We start from the raw sequence: 4,978 nt of genomic DNA, 5'->3' as shown, positions 1-4,978 counted from the left end.
AAACGATGCTGGGAAAGAATGGGTCGCCCATCCATGAAAGTAGCTGACCTCACAGTTAAGCTAGCAAATGGAAGCTTAATCAAAGCTCTAGGGTTACTCAGGAACTTCAAAATCAAAGTCCTCGACCATTATGTGTACCACACGTTTGCTGTAATTGACTTTCACGACAAACCAAGATCTACGAGACGATTCTATGGCGATCATTCATGAGGGAATATCAAATGATCCATGATTGGTCTCACAATCAAGCCTAAACAATGAGAGCGTGTGAGTAGACTTGGAATCAAGGAAAGCGCACCCAATGAAACACGACTTCTTTCAAGAGAAATTCGATATCACAGTGTTTTCTGATTTTGACTCTACAACCTCTCTAAATTATTGTTGGACCTGCAAAAAAGAGACTGACCCTACACACAAGGATTACACTCCCGATTACAGATTACCATTTGATGATGACTGGAATCAATTACTAGTCACCTTAGATGTGTGGGGAAAACGGGGAATCACATGTGATTGTGGATAGATGCCCACTTCCAAAAATTGTTCCTTTGAACACCTTATCGACAATGCATCATGAAGAAGTCAATGATTCCGACTCAACTTCAAGTACTAGCCACCTTAGCTCTGAGGGTGAGTCTAGTACAAGAGCCAAGAGTAGACAATCGATTAGAGCATGGCGCAACAATAAAAGACACAAGGTTCAATGCCTTCAAAAGATCAGTAAATGCAAAACAACAGCCCAATGGCCACAGTATGTAGATCCTTCGATGCGCATGGCAAAATGACCGACGATTCGAGGTCCACAACTACAATAGATAATGTATGACAAACCTCCCCATATTGCACTAACAAAGGTCATGGTGTAGAAGGAGGCTAGATCCCGCAAGTCCGCACGTAGAAGGAAAAGCTACGAGGCTGCTCAAGCTGAGCGACAAGCCAAAAAAGACATCGAAAAACAAAAACATAAGGAGGCAGCCCAAGATTTACATCCTGCACCTGATAGGTTTAAAGCTTTTACTATCAGGGATAGGCACATCGTGTTTGATAAAGCTCAAAGAAGGCCAGCTGAAGGAGACAACGCCGGTTACGATGGCCCAGCTGAAGTAAGACAACACGACTTATCCATGGACAGAGAGGATCCCAAGCCTATTTTCATCGCCACGGATCTGACTCCTCAGGAAGATCAACAATTGCGACTCCTGCTTCACGAGTTTCCCAATTTTATTGCATGGTCCTACACGGACATGGTCAGAGTTCCCCCTGAGGTCTGCGAGCATACTAAGATGCAAAACCCGTCTATCAGAGGCCATACACCATGAACCCTAAGTATGCGACAGAAGTCCAAGAAAAGATCAACAAGCTCATCGAGTGCGGTTTCATTTATGAAATTGAGCATCCAACTTGGGTCTCACCCATCGTAGTGGTGCCCAAGAGGAATGATAAGCTCAGTGTCTGCATTGATCTTAAGAAGGTAAATGTTGCCACTTGCCCAGACCACTATCCTCTCCCCTTTAGCGAACGTGTTTTAGAGAGTGGCCAGTAAGAAAGCCTATAGTTTCTTGGATGGATATTCGGGCTATATTATCAAATTTCCATCGCAGAAGAAGACCAACCAAAAGATACCTTCACCACTGAGTATGGAGTCTTCGCCTTTAAACGAATGCCATTTGGTTTAACAAATGCCCCCGCCACTTTTTAAAGGCTCATGAACCACGCCTTCTTGCGAAAATTCCTAGAAGTTTTCCTTGATGACCTATGTGTGCACTCAACATGGGTTGACCATTTAACATGCCTATGCAGAGTCTTTGAAAAGTGTCGTTATTATCGAATCTCCTTAAACCCCCATAAATGCCAATTTTGGGTCAAACAGGGTGTGATGATGGCAAGGTTAAGCTAATATTAGAACTCCCTCTAGTTTCAACCATGTCTTTCTTCTCTTCATTGTCATCAACATCTTGTTTGTACTTTATGCACCTTGGCATATAAGTAGGTGTTCTTTTCTTGATTCTTTCCTTTTTGGCTTCTACTGGTGCCTTTGATTTTGATACTACTTCTATGGTAGCAGCTGATGGTACTAATATTGTTGCCATAATCTCCACGCGCAACTCCACTGGCTCCATTGGTGCTTTTGATAATTGATGTACCCTTCCTTGGTCTGCCTTTTCTTCTTCAAGCTCTTTTTGCCTTTTCACTAGCTTCTTGCCTCTTTCTCTGATTTCAGCTGTCCAATTACTAGAATTTTTCCTTTATCTTTCACCTATGAGTACTACCGTCTGTCTGGCTCAAATTTGTCCAACTTCTTTGTAATACTAGCTGTGAACATCTTTTGTTCTCTCCACTCATTGTCTTCACTGCTCTCTCACCGATATTGTTGATTTTGACACCAGTAAGCTTCTTCACTAGCACCAGAGAACTTTTTTGACACCAGTTAGCTTCTTTACTGGCACCACAGGACTTTCTAGTCTCTTCTTGCCAATGTCTTTCCTTTGCCAGTATCCCTTACGCTGGTTCGAGACTAGTTCTATGTAGTTCCTCTTCACTTACCTTTGCTTTCTCTTCTTGAGCCTTCCTCTACGTGCGAGTCATTACTTCTTGCACAGCTTGATTAGTCATGCAAATGGTTCCCTAGGTGGCCTCTCAGGACAACCGACAACAAAGTGGCCTTCTTTGTCGTAGAGAAAGCAATTAAACTTCCTAGGCTCTCTCCTAACATACTAACCACCACGACCCCTACCAGTGCCCCTTCTCATCACTAAAGCATTCTCCTCAACATGAGCCACAATGCGTAGGTTTGATGACTACGCTACCCGTCTCTTTTTGTAGTTTCCCATGATTCCTCGAGTATGCAATTGGATACTAACCGCACAATCTATTCAACATGTATGCAATTGGATACTAACCGCACAATCTAGGTGGTGCCGTGAGTTTGACCCATTTTGAGAGGTTTTGGGTGGTTGGTTCTGTGCAGAGGCCAATGGGCTGATTTTCCCTCCCTGAGTGCTTGAAAAGCACAACAAGTATTTGACAAGCTTATAGCTTAGAATGTTGTAACTTGGAATGCACTATGCAAATTAGTGGATATGCCAAGGAGGCCAGGCTTGATGATGATGCTCTAAGCTGCTTTAGATATATATTACAAGGAAAGCACCTCTCCCCAATAGCACATCACCTTTAATATTCACATGTTTCAATGAGATATGTACATGCAATTGTTGGCATGCATAAGATATATATAGATGTATGAGATGTTTTTTGCAATGCATGTCTTCATGAGATATGTATATGCAACTACTAGCATGCAGGAAGAAGCAAACAAAGTTAAAGTGTTGAGGAAAAGAGGTGCTTGGAAAAATACCAACATATTGTTGTGGATAGATGCAAGTAGAAATGATTACTCATTTGATTTGGTAAATTAGGGACATCTTAAGAGCTAGGGTTATCAACGAAAAATTGAAAGAGATTGATAAACATTATGGATGGTGGAAGATGAGCTATGTGCACATAGTGAGAAACTAGCCATTGAATGTGCTTTTGCAGAAGGTAACACTTATGATGAACATGTTGCAAAGAATGAAGGTACACTTATGAACATGTTGCAAAGAATGTTCTTCATAAGTTACAAAGAATGTTCATGTTTGTGGCGATTGCCATTTTTCTACATCCCTCATCTCAATCGCAAAGATGAAGAGCAAAATTCATGTGGTATATATGTTCATAAGTTGCAAAGAATGAAGGTACACTTGTGATGTTCATAAGTTGCAAAGAATGTTCATGTGGTATATACATGATTGCGATTTTTCTACAAACATGGTGATTGCCATTTTTCTACATCCCTCATCTCAATCGCAAAGATGAAGAGCAAAATTCATGTGGTATATACATGATTGCGATTTTTCTACAAACATGGTGATTGCTATTTTTCTACATCCCTCATCTCAATCGCAAAGATGAAGAGAAAAATTCATGTGGTATATATATGATTGCGATTTTTCTACAAACATGGCAATTGTCATTTTTCTACATCCCTCATCTCAATCGCAAAGATGAAGAGCAAAATTCATGTGGTATATACATGATTGTGATTTTTCTACAAACATGGCGATTGCCATTTTTCTACATCCCTCATCTCAATCCCAAAGATGAAGAGCAAAATTCATGTGGTACATACATGTCCAACTGCATTTCCATGTACTAGAATAAAAGTGGAGAATGTTCACCCATGTGGTATATACATGCCAGCTGCATTTCACATTTTAGAGGTGCTTGGATATGCTTGAGTGACCATGTACGGAGAATAAAAGTGGAGAATGTTCACTTCTAACTCTAAAATAATCAAAGTGACGTTTCTTCAACACATGCAATGGGCCTCTATCCAAACATTATGGCCATCACTTACGTCCAAGGTGGAGAATGTTCACTTCTAACTCTGAAATAATCAAAGTGATGTTTCTTCAACACATGCAATGGGCCTCTATCCAAACATTATGGCCATCACTTACGTCCAAGGTTTGGGAAAAGATGGGTTCGCGTTAGCCTATAAGTTGTCCAACTTGAGGAAAATCCTTCTCTTCAAATTTTACAAATTTTAGTTACATTTTAAGTTTATATATATAGAACAAATTTTAGCTACATTTTAAGTTTATACATATAGAAAATGCCCTCTTAATTTCCTTCCCATTTAGTCTTGAAGAGGATTTAGTTCCTTTTCCCTAATTGTTTTTTCCCAACCCTGCTTACATCGTGAAAGCCTGTACAGGAGTGAGAGCATTATGAAGGGGTCCCAACAACTCATGTACTATGTGCTAATTCACATAAGTGCACGCTAACATAGTCTTCCTAAAATAGTACACTTGGAAGGAGTTCCTACTAATCATTTGCAATATTATGGTGTTGTCATGCAAGAATCATTTGCAAGTGGTTATAATATCATAATCTCATGGTCAATGCAAAAAAAAAAAGAGGTGCCATTGCCATTGCC

This window comes from Cibotium barometz, chromosome 59 (assembly GCF_041138505.1).
Source record: "Cibotium barometz isolate CiBa-2024 chromosome 59, ASM4113850v1, whole genome shotgun sequence".
Classification (NCBI taxonomy): domain Eukaryota; kingdom Viridiplantae; phylum Streptophyta; class Polypodiopsida; order Cyatheales; family Cibotiaceae; genus Cibotium; species Cibotium barometz.
The sequence above is the reverse complement of the archived record's forward strand: the minus strand, read 5'-3'. Positions refer to the sequence as shown.